The sequence below is a fragment of the Lissotriton helveticus genome, chromosome 6 (assembly GCF_964261635.1).
Source record: "Lissotriton helveticus chromosome 6, aLisHel1.1, whole genome shotgun sequence".
Classification (NCBI taxonomy): domain Eukaryota; kingdom Metazoa; phylum Chordata; class Amphibia; order Caudata; family Salamandridae; genus Lissotriton; species Lissotriton helveticus.
Window position 1 is genome coordinate 450,027,705 of NC_136067.1, and position 23,499 is coordinate 450,051,203.

A 23,499-nucleotide genomic window follows, 5' to 3' on the forward strand; every position below is an offset into this window, starting at 1 on the left:
GTTCATCTGATGTCGTTACTAATGCGGCCGGGGCGGAGGCCGTGAGGGCTGGGGCACTAGCTCCAAGGTTATTCTCATTTGCACTCGGGGCTGGCGGGTGCTGTACTAGAGGTTGGGAGGGGGCATATGGGGTGGGCATGTAGATGATCGGAGGACCTAGCAGTAACTCATCGTTCGCCCGCTGTTTGGAGGGCAGCTCAGGGTAGAGCGTAGAGGGGGTCCTAACAGGGCATTGACCTGCCGACTCAGATTCCTGTTTTCGTCTGCCCTCCTCTTTTTCTTTTATTTCCTCTTCTAGTTTCTTAGCGGCGAGGTGGGCTGCCTTTCGTAACTCCTTTCCTATTCTTGCTTCTTCTCTTTTCTTTCGTTGTTCTGTTTCTCCAGAAGAGCCGGATGATCCACCTCTAATAAGCGGTCTGGGCTGAACCAACTACTGAACAATGGGGAGAAGATAGGCATGACGGGTTACAACGGGGACAAAGGTCTGCACTACCTATCCTTTCACTGCTTACAAAGACTAGACAGAATATTTCTATTCCACGTTATTTGTGAGCAGAGAATACCTCCAGAGAACCAATATCGAACAACCAATGTCCGTTCAATCAAACAATCAGTGGCGAGAAATAAATAGGCACGACGGGTTACAACGGGGGCAAAAGCCTGCGTTACCTATCCTTCACTATCTGCAAAGGAGGACAGAATACGTTTATCCTTCCCCGTTTGTAGATAGAGAATTCTCGAGAAAGCAATCCTCGAACAAACAATGTTCGGGCAAACAATCAATCAGTGGGGGAGGAAGATAGGCACGACGGATTACAACGGGGGCAAAAGCCTGCGTTACCTACCCTTCACTACCTGCAAAGGAAGAGGGAATACCTTCTATTCCTCTCCGTTTGCAGACAGAGAATCTCCAATAGAACCAACAATTCGGAGAGTAATACTAGTATTTTCCAATCAATCAATCAAATATTTCACAGTTTGTCGTGTTACACGACCTTACCCGGACCGCATGGACAGTTTCCTGTCTTCCGATTCCAGCGCCCGATCGTCCTCTGTCTTCTGTCGTGGCACTCCTGATGGTTCCCAGTCAGGACCGTAGATCACTCGAGAGAGGTCTGTTCGGAACCAGTGAAGTTCGGATGATCGGCTGCCAGACGAGGGTCTATCGGGCAGGAGCTCTTCCCGATCGTTGCAGTCGTTCACTCCGTCGTCAGGACCTCTCCCACTGGATCCACGTGTCGCTGATGGGCCCCACGTTTGGGACGCCAATTGTAAAACTAAGGGTTCAAGCAGATCAGGTCGATTTCTCCCCTTCAAGGTTTGCCCGGCGTTAGCCGCTTCTCACCCAACTCACGATTATCAAAATAAAGAGGCAGGCGCTGGAGACTGGAAGGCAGGAAACAGGAGTTTATTTCCAACGGAGCAGAACACATCAGATCAGACAACGAGGTATCGTTTCGAGGTGCTCTCCCCGCATCTCTGAGGCCTCGCCTCTTATACACAGTTTTATGGCTTTATTGCATACATTACATCCGTAACATTTCTTTGAAGTATAGAAAGACATCCTCGGAATCCCCGGCTCAGGCCCGTTCCCACACACATCTACAGTAGGAGCTCCTCCCCTAATCTCAGCGTGATAGCTACCGCGCAGCTGGATATTCCGCTGGGAACAGGAACGCGGGCGATCGGTCGGATCTAGGGGTGTGGGGGCATTGATTAATCCCCGTTCCTTTGATGTGAGGCGAAGTCCTACTGTAGGGGCAATAAACAGCATCTGTTGGGCGAAGTGATGGCCTGGGATCAGGCCGAACAATCGGGCAAGGAGGAAGAGGTTATCAAAAGGGTCTGTTTTATGAATGAGATGAAAGGGTGTGGGGGTTCAGCACGGGATGTGGCTCGGAGGCAGGGTTGTGCTGGAGGTGTGTTTAGGGCTCAAACAGGAGAGATCGGGGCTGTCAGAGCACGGGGGGATGCTTGCGAGGCCGGAGAGTGAGGGGGGGAGACGCGCTGGCTATCAGCAGTGGGCAGAGAGGCCATGGCATTCAAAATGTCTGCTGCTTATGCGCACGTACGAGTCTGGAAAGGGACAAGATGGCGCCGATAATGTTTATGTCACAGCCTAGATTTCAACAATATTATCACATATCTGCTGAGTGCAAGTGATTTGTGGCGTGCACGTAAATGTGAGTTCCCTAATAGAATTAAATAGTTCTTGGGGGCGTGGCCAGCGACATGAAGGAGTGAGACGTGCTTCGGCTCAGCTCCCGGCCCACTGCTTGAATCCGGCGAATGAACATATCTGTCCCAAACCGAAGGAAACCCCACAAAACGGTAATAGCAAGCATTGCAGACGTCCTGACCGGCTATTCCGCTGATCGGAGCCAGTAAACCGCTTAAGAAGAAACGGAGGCGGAGCGGCGTTGTGGAGGCAAGATGGCGCCTGTGGGGAATCGGCCAGCCCGGTCCTGATCGGAGCTACGCCGTGGAACGCCGGCCTGAGTGATCGCCATCGGGCGGTGTAGAGAGAAGGGGAGGCTCGGAGAGGAGAGATACGGACATCCGCTAGGCGCTTCCGCACCCGGTGAGAGCCTGTTTGTCCGAGTGGTGTGAAGGATCGGACCGCCGGGGGCCTCGACCTCGGAGCGGGGGGGCCTGAACTTGGGATCGGCGGAGACACCAGGAAGGTTGTGTGGGAGCGGCGTTTCCCTGGACCCCTCTCGCCCCCCCCAGTGATTGCAACCGGTGTGAGGTGGCCGGGAGTGCACCGGAGGTTCCGCCGCAGAAGGGGCGGGGAGGGCTTGCACGTGAGGAGGCCTCCTGCCGGAGCGAGCCTGCCATAGCCCTGGGGCGCCACGGACAGAGCCCAGACACCCAAGCAGGCTGTTTTTTAGCCGGGGGAACAACGTGCTGCCTCGTGGGTGCTTGCAGTTCGGCACATACTAAGTGAGGATCTGACTCTGGATATCCCCTGTGCGCTGCCCGGTGGTGCCCGATTTATTCAAGCATTGGGAGATCCGGGGAAATGTTCGGAACTGGGCCCCCCCATTGGCAGTGTACTTCACCCCCCTCCTGCGCAATTGTATTTGGCACGTAAAGAACTATGGGGAAAAGGGATCCGCCTGCACGTGCTGGCCGACAAGAATCCATTGAGACCTACACGATGGCGAAAGCACAGAAAGAGCCACCACAGAATCCCCCGGGACAGCACGCAGACATGGCCGCACTCCTGGAGGCGATTCAGGCCTCTAGAATCGATATCAAAGACTCAAGAGATGCGCTGGAAACAAAAATAGGTGAAGTGGGATCCGAAGTGCTGCTGTTGCGCCAGGATTTTCGCAACCTCACTGAGAGGGTAAACACAGCAGAATCTAGGATCAGTGAAACGGAAGACTCTGTCGCCATCCTCCGCAAAGACATGGCGGAGCTGCAGGCGTCACACAGACAGTTGCTGTGGCGGGTGGATGACGCCGAAAATAGGGCACGACGGAATAACCTCCGCTTCGTGGGCTTTAGGGAGGGCGTTGAGCGGACTGACACGGCGGCCTTCCTCCAGGACTGGCTACGTACCACCTTCCCGCATGCCCAGTTCTCCAACTGTTTTGTGATCGAAAGAGCACACCGGGCACTGCTGGCGAGACCGCCGGAGGGGGCGAGACCGCGGCCGATCATTGCACGCTTTTTGAACTACGCAGACAGAGATCTCATTCTTCGTGAAGCCAGGAAGGCGGGGGAGCTGAACCTCAAAAATGTGCACATTATGATTTTCCCGGACTATAGCCAGGATGTCCAGAAGCTGAGAAGGTCGTACGATTCGGTAAAGGCGAAACTCCGAGACCTACATATTTCATATATGCTGCTCTTTCCGGCTAGGCTAAAGGTGATGTTCAAAGGCAGATCGCATTTCTTCAGCCGGCTGGAGGAGGCCTGGCAATGGCTGGAAGAAAGGCCCCTGCTCCGAGAGGCAGAAGAAGAGGGCCGCAGGATCCGAACGGAGGTCGCGGCAGCTAACTTTCGGAGAAACTCACCAAAACCCCCGAGATCCCAGATTCCGCGAATGCGGCGAGGCTCGCAACCGTCACCCTATGTGAACCCCCGTTTGAATGGCAGAGAAATGATGGACAGCGATGCATCCTCTGTCTCCAATGTACCTCGAGAGATCAGCACCAGAGGTCAAGCCCCTCTGAGCTCGACAGACGAGGGAGGAAAGGAAAATGGGTCCTTATCGGAGGTGGATGAGGCATCAGATCGCTCAACCCATCCGCTGGAGGTGTTGATCCGGGAGATGGAGCAGGGGGCGACTGGTGGCACAGAGGAGCAGGACATTGATACACAAGACTCACATTCGTGAAGAGGTTTGGGACCAACATCCGTGTCGGCAGCGGGCCGCTGCTGATATCACGCAAGTTGTACACACTTTTTCTTCTTTTCGCTCCATAAACTCAGTTAGGTACTCGTGGGGTGCTGTTGTGCGATATGTGGTCTGGTTTACTCCGGATACTACAGGACTTGGAGCACAACGCACTCACGGAGTTGGCTGCCCTTGTGGAACTCTAGTTCGAATCCTGGGGCTAGTTTGATTTTTGATCTAGTGGGTGGGCGACAGACCTTTCCTGCCTGAAAGTCCTAGTTGTACGTGGTTTCCTGGATGGGCTGGATGGAGGGACAAGGTGGGGAGGGGGGTGGAAGGGGGGGAACAGTTGATGTGGGGAGGGGCCCTGGTTGGGGGGTAGGGGGGGTAAGTTAGTTTTCTGCAGTCAAGCGGTTTGGTATGATTTGTTGTACTTTTGCACCGGAGGTCCCCTGACCTCAACGCCTGGTTGGAAATCCACTGATGGCATCGAATATGGATAATGGGAAGGTGCAGGTCCTGACATGGAGCGTGAATGGTCTGGGTAACAAAATAAAAAGGGGTTTGGTGAGTAACTATCTAAAGAGAATAGGCCCGGACATTGTTTTCCTACAGGAGACTCACCTTAGGGGCACGGCCTGTGCATTCATTGCGAGAGGTAGATACAAAGTACTGGGACACGCGGGGTACACGACTGGCTCCAGGGGGGTGGCGATCATGGTCAAGAATACCTTCCCATTTCATATCACCCGTACATGGGGTAACCCACTAGGGACCTGTGTGGGGGTGCAGGGGACTTGGCGTAGACACACTTACACTCTTGTTTCGGTGTATGCGCCTCCGAAGCTGCAGGTAGCGACGTTGAAGAAACTAGCGACCATACTTCTTGATACCTCAGACTCTATTCAGATAGTGGGTGGATATTTTAATGATGTAATGGACAAGGGTTTGGACAGATCAGGGACGCCCAACACTCGAGGTTTGCAGACCCCCCTCACTCAAACAATGTCTGAAATAGGCTTGACTGATATATAGAGGCTACTACACCCAGACGCTATCGCATACTCCTTCTACTCTGCTGCACACAAGGTGTTCGCTAGGCTGGACTATATCTTCATGCACAGACAGGAACTCACCGATGATGACACAGCAGAATATCTGGCAAGGGGTCTCTCTGATCACTCGCCACTCCTAGTATCGATTGGCCGCTCGGGGTATAGGGGAGAGACCTCGTGGCGCGTTGCTGCCTGGGATCTCACGAATAAAACAGTACTTAAAGGCATCAGGGCTGACGCTCGGGTTTACTTGGCAGACAATGACGGTTCGGTAGACTCAGCCGTGACACTATGGGAAGCGCTGAAGCCAGTAATGAGGGACAACATAAACAGAAGATTGGGGGAGGAGAGGAGGAAGCAGCAGGAGGAGGTGGGGAATGTTGAGAGAGACATAGTGGAGCTAGAGCGATATCGGGAATTAGTCTCAGAGGAGGCAAGAACGCAAAACCTGGCAACACTCCACCGACTGTATGACATGGGGGATAAGTCGGGCAAACTCTTGGCGTGGCTTAGTCGTAAAGAAAGAGCGGCGAGATGGGTGGATGGAGTCATGGATGACGGGGGAAGGATGATATGTTCAGACCGGTGCACAGACATAATATCGACTCCAAAATATCGTTTGGACAGAATATCGAGTTTTAAATATCGTTTGGAGAAAATATCGACAGGACAGAATATCGACAGCCAAAATATCGTTTTTAAGGTAAGTGAAGTAATATCGACTGTAAATAATATAGAAAGTGAAAATATCCAAGTATATAATCTAGATAGTAAAAAATATTGTTTTTTAAATAATATGTAATTATTTATAGTGTTTTTATGTTATAATATGTGTGAAAAGTGTCATTTTATGTTATAATTATTTTTAATTAATGATTTTTTTTAAATTATTGTGTAATTTTATTCTGTAGCGGGTTGTGGGTTTATAGGGGAATAGGGTGGGAAGTAATTTAATTATAATTAATTAAATATGCAAATTTATTAATTGGTAGTAATAATTAATTAATTGGTAATTAAATAATATATGTTAATTATTTAAAATGTAATTGGTAATTAATTTAATTTAATTTATTAATTGCTAATTATGTAAATTAAAATAATGTATTTCCTGTAGCGGGTTGTGGGTTTATAGGGGAATAGGGTGGGAAGTAATTTAATTATAATTAATTAAATATGTAAATGTATTAATTGGTAGTAATAATTAATTAATTGGTAATTAAATAATATATGTTAATTATTTAAAATTTAATTGGTAATTAATTTAATTTAATTTATTAATTGCTAATTATGTAAATTAAAATAATGTATTTCCTGTAGCGGGTTGTGGGTTTATAGGGGAATAGGGTGGGAAGTAATTTAATTATTATTTATTAAATATGTAAATGTATTAATTGGTAGTAATATTTAATTAATTGGTAATTAAATAATATTTGTTAATTAATTAAAATGTAATTGGTAATTAATTTAATTTAATTGATTAATTGCTAATTATGTTAAATTAAAGGGGTATTTTTGGGGTTCAGGGTCAGTTTTTAGTTTTTGGGTAAAGGGGTATTTTTAAGGTTCAGGGTCAGTTTTTAGTTTTTGGGTAAAGGGGTATTTTTAGGGTTCAGGGTCAGTTTTTAGTTTTTGGGTTAAGGGGTATTTTTAGGGTTCAGGTTCAGTTTTTAGTTTTTGGGTAAAGGGGTATTTTTAGGGTTCAGGGTCAGTTTTTAGTTTTTGGGTAAAGGGGTATTTTTAGGGTTCAGGTTCAGTTTTTAGTTTTTGGGTAAAGGGGTATTTTTAGGGTTCAGGGTCAGTTTTTAGTTTTTGGGTAAAGGGGTATTTTTAGGGTTCAGGGTCAGTTTTGGGTTTTTGGGTAAAGGGGTATTTTTAGGGTTCAGGGTCAGTTTTTAGTTTTTGGGTAAAGGGGTATTTTTAGTGTTCAGGGTCAGTTTTGGGTTTTTGGGTAAAGGGGTATTTTTAGGGTTCAGGGTCAGTTTTTAGTTTTTGGGTAAAGGGGTATTTTTAGGGTTCAGGGTCAGTTTTTAGTTTTTGGGTAAAGGGGTATTTTTAGGGTTCAGGGTCAGTTTTGGGTTTTTGGGTAAAGGGTTTTTTTAGGGTTCAGGGTCAGTTTTGGGTTTTTGGGGTACAGGGGTACAGTGTAAAAATAAAGTAAAATTAAATTTACATTAATTTAATTTAATGAAATGAAATGAAATTAAATTATATTTAAATAATTTTAAATAATTTAAATTAAAAAAATTATTATATACTTACCAATACTTACGTTGTAATGGTAGTGCGTTGTAAAAGTTGCGTTGTAACGTCATATATCCACTGTTGCACTCTTTGCAGTGGGAATAGTAATTTTTACTCTTTTGTATTTGTACGTTAATAATATTGGCTATTATTTAATTAAATGTTGTTACTATATATATATATGTTTTAAGAAATATGATTAAAAAATATTATTTTTTTACTTTCATTAATTATTTAATTATTAAAAGTTATTTTAAGTATTGTTAATTATATTTTAGTAATTAATTTTTTATATTAATGTAATTAAACATTGTTTTTATTAAAGTCGATATTTTTTACAACTATATTTTTGTAAACGATATTTTGTACTCGATATTTTTGTACTTACCTGTTTGTACATACAAACTCGATATTTTGGTTGTAGATATTTTTTCCTCGATATTTTGGGTAGTCGATATTTTGGCAGTCGATATTATTTCAGTGATCCGTTCAGACCCTCATATTGCTGACACGTTAGCATCCTATTATGAGCGCTTTTATGCAGCCAGGCCACTGGGTACGTGCGAGGACGCCCTTCTCTACCGGTCACAGGTTACTCTACCTGAGGTGGACGCTGCGGCCCTCCCGGCATTGGAGGCCGACATCTCCCTGGAGGAGGTGAAAGCCGCCATATCGGGACTGAAGCCGGGAAAGGTTCCAGGGCCAAATGGTTTCCCCCCGGAATTTTTTAAGGGTACGGCTGATATACTAGCCCCCCACCTGAGAAATCTCTTCACTGGAGCCTGCCAGGAGGGAGGCCTGCCGGCTGACCTTGTCATGGGGTTCATTATCCCTATACATAAGGAGGGCAAACCGCGCGAGGATTGCGCCTCATACCGGCCCATCTCCCTGCTAAATACGGAGGTGAAGGTCCTCGCTACGATCTTGGCGCGACGGCTAAGAACAGTAATACCTGACCTGATACACCTGGACCAAGTTGGCTTTCTGCCAGACCGGGCCACAAAATTTAACCTAAGGCGTACGCATAATTGGCTGCAGGAGGTGAGGGATAGGGAACCGCCGCACTGGTTCCTCTCCTTAGATGCCGAGAAGGCCTTTGACTCTGTGCACTGGCCGTTCCTAGAGGCCGTGCTACAAAAATTCGGCCTCGGTCCAAAATTCCGGACATGGATACGACTTCTATATACCAATCCACGTGCCAGGGTCAGGGTTAATGGTAGACTCTCTCGTGTGATTAACATCCAAAGAGGCACCCGACAGGGCTGCCCCCTATCGCCGCTTCTATTCACATTGACAATTGAAGTGCTGGCGGCCAGGATTAGGCAAAACCACAGGATCTCAGGATTCCAGGTCTCTGCTGCAGACGACGCACAGGAAAAATTATCCCTATACGCGGATGATGTCCTTTTGTACATCACGAACCCGACAACCACAGTGCCCGAGCTGTTCGGAGAGCTTGAGCGGTATGGCAGCTGCTCCAGCTATGCTATCAACTGGCACAAATCTGTCCTCTTTGTCCCCGGAGGAGCTGCCTGTGGGGAGGCGCTGCCGGATTGACTGGTAGTCTCTGAGGAAGGCTTTCAATACTTAGGGGTATACCTCACGCTTGACAGGCAACTGTCGCGCCGCAAAAATGTTGAGAGAATACTTGCGACCTCCGCATCGGATATGGCCCGCTGGCGACAACTCCCCCTGACACTTCTAGGCAGAGCAGCGATGTATAAAATGATAATACTACCCAAATATCTCTACGCCCTACAGAATGAATACTATCAACTCCCAGACAGCGTACTACGTAAAGCCCATGCAGACCTTCGAGCTTTTATATGGTTAGACAAGCAGCCGAGGGTGGCGTTGACTACCCTTCAACGCCATCAGTATAGTGGTGGGATCTCGCTCCCCAATATTGAAGCCTACTACTGGGCGGAACATATATCCCCCATTAACGACTGGCTCCATGCGCCGCAGACCACCCCACGTATGCACTGGAACGGGCCAAACTATCCCCACATGCTTTACTGACATACTTATATGGCGGATCGGCGACGAGGTCGCTACTCCCGGCCACGAACGTCACACTCCGAGCCTGGAGAATGGCCACGAGACGTACGGGATGGGATAAACGGCCTACCAGGCAGACTCCGCTCTGGCACTGTAAGTGGCTCCCGGAGTTATACAGACTTACCGGATTTAAGAGGTGGGATGATATCGGGATATCCACGATAGGAGACGTAATCGCTAGAGGTGCGCTGAAACCCTTCACAACCCTACAGGGGGATTATGGCCTACATCGAACACCGTTTTATAAATATACCCAATTGCGACATGCGTGGAGGGCACAGGCCCTGACTTTAGAAGGCCTTCCTGAATATGCCCCGCTGGAAGGTAGACTATTGCAGGAACGGATACCGAATAAGGCCGTGTCGCTCACATACAAAACACTTACCAACAACATGCTGGGGGACCTGGCGAATCTCAGGAGACATTGGGAGGCAGACGTGGGCACACTTGAGGATATCGACTGGGATACAGTCTTAATGCACCCCAGGGAGGTGGCTATCAAATCTCGGCTCCGTCTAATCCAATACAATGTACTACACAGAACATACATAGACAGGGTGAGACTGTTTAAAATGGGGAAAACCGTGGATGCCAAATGCCTACGATGTCAATGTGAGGGAGGGGATTTCTTTCATATACTGTGGACGTGTGCTAGAATACAATCCTACTGGTCCCTCATATTTACTGAACTTAAAGATGTCCTGTCTGTGCCGCTTGACCAGGAGCCCAAACTGGCCGTTCTGGGTATGACTAATGATGTTGATCTCCCACGACCGTTGCTGGTGTTCTTGACTTTGGCGTTGGTAGTGGCAAAACGTGATATTGCAAAGTACTGGGGGGCCGGGAATGTGCCTACTGTGGAGGAGTGGAGGAGAGGATTGGACATATACATGGCTGCGGAGCGGGTGACGTATAAAGCGAGAGGTTGTCCGAATAAGTTTAGAAGGGTGTGGTCGAAATGGAGACATTATCACGGATTGGATGGAGGGCTGGGAGTGGGGGGCCCGTGAATATGACCGATGCCATGGAGGGGCCGAGGGGGAGCAGAGGTGCACCTCATGAGTTTTAACTTCTGCAACAGAAATGTACTGATGGCTGAACATCCTTTTACTACCTGTATACCGGGCGGGGTGGGGTATGGGGACTGGAGGAGATATATGGTGCTACTGCTACGACTGCGCTGTTAAGTTTTGAACAAGAGTTGTTTAGACGATTTTTTCATGCACACTATGATGTTTGTTCTGGGGAAGGGGGGAGGGGGGGAAGATAACAGAAAATGCAGATGCCTAGATGGTTCATATGAGTGCCTCCTCTAGTACGTTGTTGACAAGTGGAGAGAACGCCACTGACGTTGTTGGATTAATTGTATCGTACGTTCTGACGAGAGTCAGAGGGCTCCCTGAGTGTCTTTTGAAATGCACCGATGCTTACTCTGAAACATGTATGTTAATGTGGATTTACTTCCTTCTGAGCATCTGCAATAAAAATATTTTTTTTTTAAAAAGAATTAAATAGTTCTTTGGAGTTTTTGCTCTTTCAATTTACTGTGTATTTTTTTCCTTGACTGAAAGGGCTTTGTAGGTGGCAAGACAAAGTTTATACTTGTACCCAGAGAGTCAATAGTCAGAAGCAATGCTACTCAGTACCTCGAGCTTTAATTCAGTTGTGCTACATGTGTAGGGTGTAATGATTTTACTACATACTATTGCCATGTGCTTCAACTTTGTGTAGTTACCTGGAATGTGACGTGATATTTTGACGATAGATCTCTCATTCTTACAAAACAGATAAAATATATCCATCCCTGATTCCTTCTTCCTATTTCTTCCTCTATCATGGCAAAAAAGAGTCAATACCTGGATCATGTTGACTATGGGGGTCATAAAGAGAAAAGAAGACTAGTTTTTGACCCTTTTTTTGTGTTGCAATTCCTTATTATATAACATGAGTCAAACAGTTATTTAAATAAGAACCACGAAAGCCATAACATGGTCGCCATCGGCCAGCATAGACAGCTATGCAAGCAACCAATACAGTGAAAGTGATACTCAGCGGTCCGACGTCAGGTAACCGCTAATCTCTCAGTGTGGTGTCAGTACTATGGAGTGTCTCAAGTGTGGGGCCACTGCATAGATCCTCTCCTCATCATTCTGTTTCCGAGTTGGCTTTTAACCCCTTCCGTGCGGGGCTGTTTCCCCCGCTGTGCTGGGGGGTGGGGGGGGGGGTGTACAGCGCCCCGTTGCTCATGACGAGGTCAGCTCGTCATGAGCTATGGCGCTCTGGTGCTCATGACGAGCTGAGCTCGTCATGGCCACACCCGTTCCAATGGAACGCACAGCACTGCAGGGGAATCAGCCCAGCATGCGAGCGTTCCACGGAACGGGCGCGGTCATGACGAGCTCAGCTCGTCATGAGCACCGGAGCGCCGTTGCTCATGATGAGCTGACCTCGTCATGAGCATTCAAGGGGTTAAAGAAGAGCGAGATTTGTCCTTTTTTTGCTCATGGATGAAAGCAGCTACTGATTGAAGGGCCAATGCTTTGTCTTCGTGGGTGCGGGCTGACCTCTCCTGGTCTCTGCCACAGTTCTGTGACCCACTGGTGGTTCGCCGCCTGGGGCAACGGGGGGGTTGTTGTTACGTGCTTGTCTGGTCGTGATGCAAGTGATGTCAATGTCCTGTGGTCAGATGATGTCCAGGAACAGGGGCAAGTCCTCTGGGTTAGAGAAATCCTTGGATATGCCATCTTCGGTGATCCGGAAGCATGCAGGCTCAAAGATACCATATTTAATGTCCATTTGGCGTAGTCGTGGGTCGTAGAGCGAGAAAGGCCTTGCAGTGAGCATTGGTCTCCCTAGAAAAATATGCTGCCATATGGATTTCATATCCTTCATATGTGAATGGTCCTGGTGTACGTGCTACAGACACCAGTTGCCATGCCTGTTCATGACGCAGAAAACAAGCAATTAGGGATTGATGGCGCTTTGTGGAATCCTTGCGTGGAGGGACGATGCAGTGGGCACGTTGCATCTCCAGCAGGGGATCAAATTCCGCAGATGGCAACGACAAACGCCAGTGCCTAATCTTTAGGATATTGACAATATATGCCAATAAACACTACGATACATTATCAGAGCCCCCCTCCTGGTCGAAGCGGTATTTCCAGACAAATTTTCTCTAACAATTGCCTGAATTGTTTGAAGAGAATATTCTGGTAAATAGATACGTTTATCCTTATTTTTAATATAAGCACAGACAGTTTAATTCTACTTGGCTTTAGCTGTGTGCTTGGGTATTTAATTGTTACAGGGCTATGGAGGGTTCTAATACCCAGGCCCATGATTTAATGGGGGAACCCATCACAAGATTTCTAAAAGAGGAACTTGGGTCCTCTGTAAGAGAGGCAGTGGAAGCGGGCCAGCTGAGAAAAATTATTTTTCCTCCTCAGATGGGGACTCCCCTCCTACTTCTGAACGCTGTGTTGGGGGAAAGGTTTCCCCCAAGAGGAAACATACAGAGAAGGCGTTACGCCACACATATGGCGCAGGTAGCCTTTGCACTAGTCTGGTGCGTCTAGGAAAGGACCACCTTGATGGGGTGCAAAGGAAAGCTGCTCTCAGTGGCAAGTTTGATAAGAATGTCACGGTTCAGGGTGAGGAGGTGTGGGAATGTACATGGGGGCCCGGCAAGCAGGATATGAGCGGGGAATTATGCTCCCCTACCTCGTGGACACCACAGAACTCCGTGGTATCCTTTGGCCACAGTCAGCACTCTAGTGCGGTGAACCGGAAGTAGTCCACGAAGCAACAGCATGAGTTTAACTTCCAGGTTAACCTGTATTTTAACCCGCAATGTCCAACCCGACGCTGCTTTGGATTAAATGCCTACGCCAAACACGAGTCAGGACTAGACCCGTGCATCAACAGAGCGTCCGCTCTGACTTTACGGATCCCCGCGGACCGCAGCAATTCCTCACTGAAGTGCTAGCGCAGGAGCGCTTGCACTTTTACTTTTTGATTAGGCCAAGCTCTTGTCATTTGTTGTGTGTTGTGAGCGCAGGAGCAGTTACACCTTTACCCTACCTCGGCACCACGTGCAAGAGCACGCGCACGCCCTGGGGGAGCCTGAAGTGCTAGTGCAGGAGTGCTTGAACTTTTCCCTTTTGATTTAGTCAACGCGCAGAAGCGCTTGTCATTTGTTGTATGGTGTGAGCACAGGAGCTCTTACACATTTACCCTACCTCTGCAAAACGTGCAGGAGCATGCGCATACCCTGGGGGAGCTGAAAGTATGAGCATACGAGCGCTTACAGATTTACCCTACCTCAGCAACAAACGCAGGTACAAGCGCATGCCCTGAGGGAGCCTGAAGTGTTAGCGCAGGAGTGCTTATTTTCATTGTATACACAGCCTTCCGTAGCAGTGCTTCCTGCCTTTTCCATGTGTGCTGGAGCGCTGATATCTTTATTTCTGGATTCTTTCATATGAACATCAAACCTCACGTTTACTTCTTAGTGGATTGCTACTGAGACACCAGAGATACACCCTGAGTTTGATATCAACCATTTTGGCAGGGACTGTATACGCTCTAATAGTGCTCCTGCATTTTCTGTGTGAAAGAACGTGTGTATGTGAACTAGGGAGACGTATTCTACAATATAAGTTTTGTTCTCATAGATCGCTGTTCCTAAGTGGGTTCCCATATAGACACAGAACATATGAAATCAGATCTAGCTACCGGAGAGCATGCACTACAACGTCTAGGATTTCCTCTCCCAACCCCAACCTTCACCCTGATTGGTGTTACAATCACTAGAGGAAGGTAGGGGACGTGGAGGTTGCTCATATCGCCTATGCGGACCAGCTCCGTGAGCATAAGGTAAGGCTCACAGAGCCCTAACAAAGAGTGACCTTCATGGCAGAAGAGAGTTACGAGGCAGTTTGAATTCTACTGAGGATGACAATGACGATGACTGCATAAAAATGGCATGAGTATACGTTTGACCTCCCCCAAGACACTTGTGAGTTGTTGGGTGGACTGGATGTGAACCTGGAGTAGGCCTCTGGCTTCAATGAGGTGAAGGACCCCTTTGGGGTAGAGATGTTCAATGATTAAGCACCGGTGTAGTGCGGAATGGTGGCCAATAGACCACATTGCCAAATATTTGAGTCATTGGGATCCAGACAGAGTGCACCAGACCCTCTACGGTGGATAACATTTCTAACTTGGACCCAGAGCTGATTACCTTTTTGTTCAAGCTTGGGAAGGATCTGAGGAAAGGAATTTTAAAATGCCTTAAACAGTGGCAGGACAAGGTCTTTGACATCCTATGCCCAATAATCCCACATCCTAGATTTGGCCGAGGAGGCCAGAGGGAAGAGTGGCAGAGTTAATCTGGATATATTGAGAGGGCAGGCTCAACATGCCATCTGCAAGTAAGGTGACACCAATATGGGCCTAATAACCGACAGGCAAACAGCCATACTGATGCAAATGAACCCTACACTGGCTGATATGGCCACTAGGGAGGAAATGGGAGACATGTGAGATCCTAAGGGACTTCTCTTTTGGGACATCTATGTAAAATCATTGGGAAAATATTTTGCTACATTCACTGCTTTCAGTACCGCTCAGACCAATATGTGAATGGTCTTCTGCTTAAGCGCTGTTTTTAGATGGTTTGACAGGAGGGGACTGGCTGTCCGCCGCGGTGCCTTCAGGTCCCAATCTTACATACAGGAGCCAAGAAATGATGGCAGCTATGGCAAAGGATATCACCAATATTCAAACTTCTACCCCCAGAGACAGTTTGAAACTCGAAAAAATGTGGGGGGAGAGCAAGAACTTCAGGCTCCGGATCGCAAGGTGAGAAGTGTTATTTTTTTCCAACGGACGGAGGAAGGTGGAGATATTTTTTATCCACAATTTGGAGAAGAACACAGGAGTCCTTGGATTTTAGAAACCTTATGAGGTTTTAAAATAGAGTTTTGGAATTACCCAATACAGATCAGACATCCTAGAGAGTTATCTTTAGATGCATCGAAGATGTTGCCGATAGATTTAGAGGAAAACCAAACGTTAGAGAAAGGGGCATTGATTCGAGTGCCAAATCAGGAGGTTTTGCGAGTAAAGTGTTCCTTGTAAAGAAAAAGGACATGGGATGGTGTTCTGTCATAAATTTAAGGGAGATGGACAAATTCCTGGTCTACAGGCATTTCAAGAAGGAAGGCACCCATCTGTTGAGGGATATTTTACAAACAGAAGATTGGTTAGTGAAGTTAAACTTCAAGGATGCATACTTCACGATACTCATGGAGGGGGACAGTCAGAAGTACATGCGTTTCAGCTGAAGAAGTGTCCTTTGCCAGTTCCTTTGCCTCCCCTTTGAGTGGTCCTCTGCTCCAGGGTGTTTCACCAAGATGCTGTGTTCTGTAGTGGCAATTCTCAGACAGAGAGGAGTGCTGCTAATTATTTATTTGGACAACATTCTGATAATGTTCCTGGACAGACTAGAACTTCAAGAATATTTGGCTTGGACGAGCAAATTAATGGAGAGCCTAGGCTTCATAGTGAATACAGAAACGTTAGTCATGGTTCTTACTCAGAATCTGTAATTTGGGGTTTTCAGGTAAAAAACGTTTTATCTCAGTTGATTCAAACTCAGAAGAAGGTGACAAAAATAAAAAAGGAGGTGAGGGCATTGCAACTGAAAAAATGGTGTTCTTAAAAGAGACTACTCTCATCCTCCATTCAGGTGATTTCCCCAGCCCCTCCATACTACAGGGGTCTCCAGTGGCTGAAGGTTTGAGGATTATGAAAAGGCTTATCGAATGGGGACTCTATTCCCATTTCAGTGGACGCACATGAGGACCTAGACTGGTGGTTGAGGAATCTAGAGGTTTGGAACAGCAAGGCTATTTTCGGGACTGTGCCTGAAATAACGTTAGAATCGGATGCCAGCAAGTTGAGCTGAGGGACACGTTTGAACAAGTTAAAAACAGTTGCAAGAGCTTCAGAGAGTCATTGGCAAGCTCTGTCACTTTGATTGGGTTAGACAATTTCACAGCAGTTGCCTATATAAACCTTTTGGGCTGTGCGAGTTCAAAAGCTCTGATGGAACAGGTAAGACGAATTTGGTACTTTTATTGGGATCACAATGTTGTGTTGAGAGCGGAGTTTGTTCCAGGCCTACAGAATGGAATGAGCAGATTAGAATTCTAGATATTTATAGGACTCCAGCAACTGGAAGTTAAATCCAATGGTATTCGGTCAGATTCAGGAGGTATGGGCCCCAGGTCATCTGTTTGCAACCAGGTTGAACTTTCAGGTTGCCAGGTAGTTTATTTCGTGGCAAGTCCAGAGTCAGCAACAGTAGATGCTTTCCTGCAGGATTGGGGCAAGAGGGGAGGTTATGCCTTTTCCCCCTTTTCCATGATTCAGAGCATTCTGAGAATGGTGAGGAAGGAAACCAGCAACATCATTCTGATGACTCCCTTTTCGAAACTCACAGGTTTGGTTCCCAGGAGTGATGGAGCTCTCAGTCACCATACCTTGGTTTGTCCCAGGATCCTTGGGACTACTGGTAGGTAGGTTCGAACAGAGAGGAGCATCCTTCAGTTGTAGAAGGGAAAATTAACCTTCTTGTCTCGAAGATTTCAGGGGTACAACCAGATATTCAGACCTTTTGGGAGAAGCTAAAAGGTTTACTGGACGAGTCTTGGAACCCAGGAACAAGAAAACAATATAGGGGCTTATGGAAGAAAGGGTGTAGTTGGAGTGTAAAGAGGGCTCTTGATCCCATAAAGCTCCTGTAGCTGATGTGGCCAATTACATAGCCAATTTGTATAACTCAGCCGCAGAAAGAACCTGGAGGAACAATCCCTTAACCCTCCATCGTGATCAACTCCAAGCAGCCCGCAGGATATACAAAAATCACATCAAGAACAAAAAGTCAGCTTCGTTCTGCATTAAATAAAGCAAACAACCGGCCCAAAGAACTTTTCAATATCATAAGAAATCAAACCTCCAAACCCCTACCTCCCTTAACTCAGGCATCCAAAGCTCGGTGCGACAGCTTCGCAACCTTTTTCAACGATAAAATCGTGAAGACCGATGGCGCACTGGGCTTAAATCCCATCTCTCTCAATGAGATCAAAATGTCCAAAACGCTAATCAATGCTTTCGTGAAATCTCCAAAACAGTGGTCATCTTTCACTCCCATCCAGGAAGCAGAGAAAGTCAATCTAATCTCCAACGCCAAGCCATCAGCTCACGCCCTGGACCAGCTACCCCCTCTCATGACCAAAGACCTGAAGCTAGTCCTAGCTCCAATATGGTGCAAGATCATCAACAGCTCATTGAGCTCTGGAATCGTACCAGACTGCCTCAAGGTAGGGCAAGTCACACCACTATTAAAGAAACCAGGACTAGACACTGAAGATCTGAATAATTTCAGACCGGTCTCGAACCTTCCTTTTTTGGCCAAAATCATGGAAAGATGTGTAATCCCTCAGCTAACCCATCACCTAGAAGACATCAAACTACTAGATCCCCACCAATCGGGCTTCAGGAAGGGATGCAGCACTGAAACTGCAATCCTCAATGTCATAGACGACCTACTCAAGTCACTCGACTCGGATCAATGCTGCCTTCTCATCCTCCTAGACTTATCGGCTGTATTCGATACAGTCAACCACAATCTGCTCCTAAGTGTTCTTCAAGAAAGAGCTGGTATGCAGGAGACGGTCCTTCACTAGTTCTCTTCCTTTCTTCACAAGCAATCACAGAGAATAAAAATCTAAAACTTCGAATCCGACCTCCACCCTGTCATCAGAGGTGTACCACAAGGGTCTGTACTCTCCGCCCAGCTCTTCAACATCTACATCGAACCCCTCACCTCTCTACTCAGAAAATCTAACATCCCCTTTCATCTATATGCTGATGACACACAGCTCTATCTGGAAACTACCTCAATTGATGACATCCAGAGACTAAACTGTTGTAAATAGAAGCCTGGAACCTGGTATCATTTAGGTTGCTTTATTCATCATAGTCAAGTCTTCAAGATGTTAATAATAAGATAAAGAGAAGACCCACCAGGAGTGACCAGCTTGCCACTCAGCCTGCCTGGTGCCAACTGCCAGTTGTCACCAGGCTAAGCCCCAAACACTCCATGATGTCACCAAAGGTTCTATTGGTGACATCATGTGAATGACAGTGAAATCCCACAGGCAGAAAAGAGACAGGCTAAATACAACACATCTCCTTTCTTTATGGAAATCAAAAAGAGACAATATTAGAATAGGTAAAATAAGCTTCGATGTACTCCTCCACATAAAAGTACACAGTACATTTGAAAAGATAAAATTACTAACACATCCCAAACAGTTGCGAACACAAGTCAACCACAACTCATCCCAAACACAACTAGTCCCAAGTCCCATCCCCTTTCCTTGGGAAACACAAACACAAACTGATTTTGTGCCAAAATTAATGGAGTCTACTTTGCTCCGTAACGGGGTATAACCCTCCCCGGGAACTGCACCTTGGAGTAGCCATTGCTCCGTCCCCAACTTCCTAAATGAGGCACTCAACGGGGTACAACTCTCCCCATGAATTGCACCTTGGAGCAACCATTGCACCGCCCCCAATTTCCTAATGGGGTACTCACCACCCTTAATTTTAAGAACAAACTCTACAACGTAACAGGGTACAGCTCTCCCCGTGAATCATAACTGGGATACAATCATAATCCCAAAATCACAAAAGAGACAGGGTATACATCTTTAAAATAGGAGTATATAAGTTTATAACTCCCAACACTCAACCACACATAGAAACCATGTATATAGATTCCAAGAACAACTCCTCCTATAATAAACTGTACAGGGCCCTCCTGACCCCAAAAATAACAAGCCATAAATGTACACCACCATGTAGGTGCACAATAATCCGACACTTGCTACTCACAAGCTACTCACGACACATGAAATACTCCACGTGGCTTACAGCAGTCCAAACGCAACATTACGCAGGTACTCACTGTACACACCATTAACTTGTAACCAACCATATTAAAAAGAAAACACACTCTTCCCTGAAACATACTGTATAAGGCACACTCCACCCTAAAATGAACAGTAATGAGACAAAAGAACTACCACACACACTCATCAATCACCACTCCCAGAAAGCACGAGACAAACACTACAAATGACCAGCAAAATTAATGTTAAATAAAGTCCCATGCTCCGGTGAGCGGTCTCTCACCCGAGTTCTCCTCAAAGTTGTCTTCAGTAGTAGGAAATGCTATAAATACGGCAAGATTCGCGACGTCTTCCATAAAAACAGCATTCCGATAATACTCCCCACATCGTCAGGGCTTAACTCCCATGTTCCATCCAGAATGTTTGTGCCAGCCTTTAATAAAATCGACTATCAAGAGTTCTTCAATTTCCTTGGAAAGTAGTTGCACATGAGTAAGGTCTCACTGCTTCATTCCAAAGGCAAAATTTTTCCCATGTGATGTGACACGCACTGCCATGTTAACCTAAATGTAAAACGGCAATATTCTCTCTTCTCTAGTCCCATGGCTCGTTTCCATGGTGACGCTCGGTGTACTGCTCTAATTCAATGGTGGCACGCATTCCACGCAGCGCTGGGTGGCTCTGGGCACGCCTCTGCTGTCAAACGTGCAAGTGCAGGACAAAGGAATCACGTCATAAGAAGCTTAAGAGAAAAGGTAGGCTTCACGCGCTCCTCGCGCACTTCTATTTTAAAACATGTGGAATGACAGTTAATCACTTCTTGCGCAGTTCACTTAGCGCTGTGCTGTTTCAATTGTGTGGCTTTTCTGTGTATAATAACATGCGCAGCTTCAGTCTAATATCTTCCAAAATAAAGCTGCTTTTCTGCATACTCTCGGAAAAACTGTTAACGGTGCCTTTCTTTCATTTTTTTCATCTGCTGCGTACTGCGACTCTCCAAGGCTCACGATCATGACAGTTTAAACTGACGCTCATCTTTGCTCATACCCCACGGTGCTTTTCCTCTCAGCCACTCGATGACAACATGTGATTGATTGCAGTTCAAAACAGCACTCCCAAGCGCTTCAAATCATGTCACGGCCGTTTGATCACAAACAGAGATTACAGCCCTGAGCAGCACGCTTGCTGAATTAAGATAACAACTGCCTTCCAATGGCCATAGGCACGTAATATTAAAATCTGCGTTTTCACACACTAGTGAACTTCGCCAACTCTGCCACAATATCAAGCACATGCAGATCTACACCCTGGGTTTGCAGGCCGTCCTGATTACTATGGACACTGGTGGGACTTACCAGGGTGCTTCTTTTCTTTTTTTTTTTTTTCGTTTCTGTAGTTGATCTTCTTTCTTTTAAAAACCTTGACTCTTCAGTTTCTTTTTCCTGCACCCTGTAGGCTCTTTTCCTTAGTTCCAATTTCTTTGCTTTGTAGGTTCCTTTCCCTTGCACGCTGTAGATTCTTTTTAACTTCTCCAAATGTCGCCAAAAATGTTGTAAATAGAAGCCTGGAACCTGGTATCATTTAGGTTGCTTTATTCATCATAGTCAAGTCTTCAAGATGTTAATAATAAGATAAAGAGAAGACCCACCAGGAGTGACCAGCTTGCCACTCAGCCTGCCTGGTGCCAACTGCCAGTTGTCACCAGGCTAAGCCCCAAACACTCCATGATGTCACCAAAGGTTCTATTGGTGACATCATGTGAATGACAGTGAAATCCCACAGGCAGAAAAGAGACAGGCTAAATACAACATAAACAACATGCTCAAGGAGGTCCAAGACTGGCTCACAACCAATCACTTGAAACTGAACCAAGAAAAAAACAGAAATACTACTCATTTCCAACAAAGATGATAACTCTCAAATCGAAGAATTGCTCAAAGCCATTGATGCCCTCAATGGTGACCTCTCCTTGGCAGACTCGGTGAAATCACTAAGGATCACCCTAGATCCAAAACTTGACATGAAGAAACACATATCAAGATCGGCTAAAAGTGCCTTTCTCAACCTAAAACTACTATACAAAATAAAACCCTTCCTCCCACCCAAGGAACTTCAACAAGCCACCCAAGCATTAGTCCTCTCCGTAATAGACTACGGGATCGCGACCTTGACGGGGTCAGCAAAAACCCACCTTGCCTCCCTGAAGACTACACTCGATGCAGCAGCAAGAATGGCCTCCGTAATTAAGAAATTTGAGCACATCTCTCCAGCCCTCAGAGAACTCACATGGCTCCCAGTGGAGTTGCGAGCCAGCTTTAGAACAGCCTGACTCACGCACAAAGCCCTGCATAGAGCTAAACCAGAATACCTGGCCGCTAAACTCAAAAGGGCAGGCCAGTCCAGAAACCTCAGGAGCTCCAGCTCTCTACTGCTCATCCCACCCAAAACTCGCAAGCAAAGAACCATAGCCAAATCTTTTGCTGGAAACGCACCTAAAATCTGGAACTCAATCCCACCCCACATCAGAACAGTCCCCTCGTTTTAAAAATTAAAGAGCCTACTCAAAGACCTCTTCCTCGACCGCACTTGAGGAAACTGACAGACCCTGGAAAATCCCCCAACTGTCACCCCCTCTTTACTAAAATTCATGTCTGACAACACGGTCGCAGCTCAAGAAATCCTATGTGTACAAACATTTTGATGGCCGATTTTGTATGGTTGAATATCAGACCCTACCCTCTGAAGCAGTGCAAGAAACCCTTCTATGTTTAATCTTTTTGATCCCTGATTATGTATGGCTGAATATCAGATCCTACCCCCATCGCATCTTCCCTGCAACCATATGCCAGTCCCACGCTTGCCCTTACCCACATGTTCCCCCACTCTCCTGGTTCTCATGTCTGCTCATTATTGTATATGATGTATATGTTGTGAAGCGCTCTGATACCCTTTGGTCCAGCTAGCGCTATACAAAACTACTAAAATAAAAAAATAAAAAAACTTATAGGACCATTAACTGGTATAGACCTGCTATTATGCCATGGTTAATAATTTTGCGATTGGGAGTGACTCTCTTATTAAAAGAGTGATGAAGGGTATTAGATTAAGGAGACCTCCCAGGGCTAAATATGAGTCACTTTGAGATGTCAGCCTGATTTTGAAGCTGTTTACTTCATGGCCAGGTAATAATTATCACTACCTAAAACTAATTTCCATTAAGTTAGCAACATTACGTTGTTTAGTCTCGTGCACAATGGTTTCCGATGTGAAAGCTCTGGAAATATTGAACAGATTTTATTCCACTGAGGGAGTGCATTTCGATATTTAGAAAAGAATGAAGACTATGTCTGAGTTCGTTTTTTATCCCTTTTTTCATGATTGTGAAAATTTGTGTGCAGTGAGTTGTATGAAAGCAATATTCTGGAGTTTATGGTACATGTCATACATCAGTTGCTGTTGTATGTCAAACCATACACAACAGTATACACAGCTACTTTAGGGAGATGGGTACGTACGGTAATGAATGAATCAGGTGTTGACCTTTCCAGGTTTGCAGCCCATTTTTCGAGGGGTGCACTGGCCAGTACGGTTTTCTGGGCTGATGGATTTTTAACCTGAGATGTTAAAGTCAGCAGATTGGTTGAATGCAAGTATTTTTGCAAAATTCTATCTAAGACCTGTGGAGCATGTAAGTTGTGTGGCGTTAGATGGCTTTAAAAATGCATAATGTCTTATTACTTACCGGTAATCTTCATTACCCCGATTGGGGTCCTCCCCGTCCCAGTCCTAACAACGTGAGGCAGTCCTGCCT

The 23,499-nt window shown here is 46.3% G+C and overlaps 1 protein-coding gene across 2 annotated transcripts in view; it reads left to right on the forward strand.

Annotated features, from left to right (window-relative positions):
• The window catches only part of FBXO25 (F-box protein 25), an 823,789-nt gene that overhangs the window by 134,489 nt on the left and 665,801 nt on the right, over positions 1-23,499 (forward strand). The window lies entirely within an intron of this gene.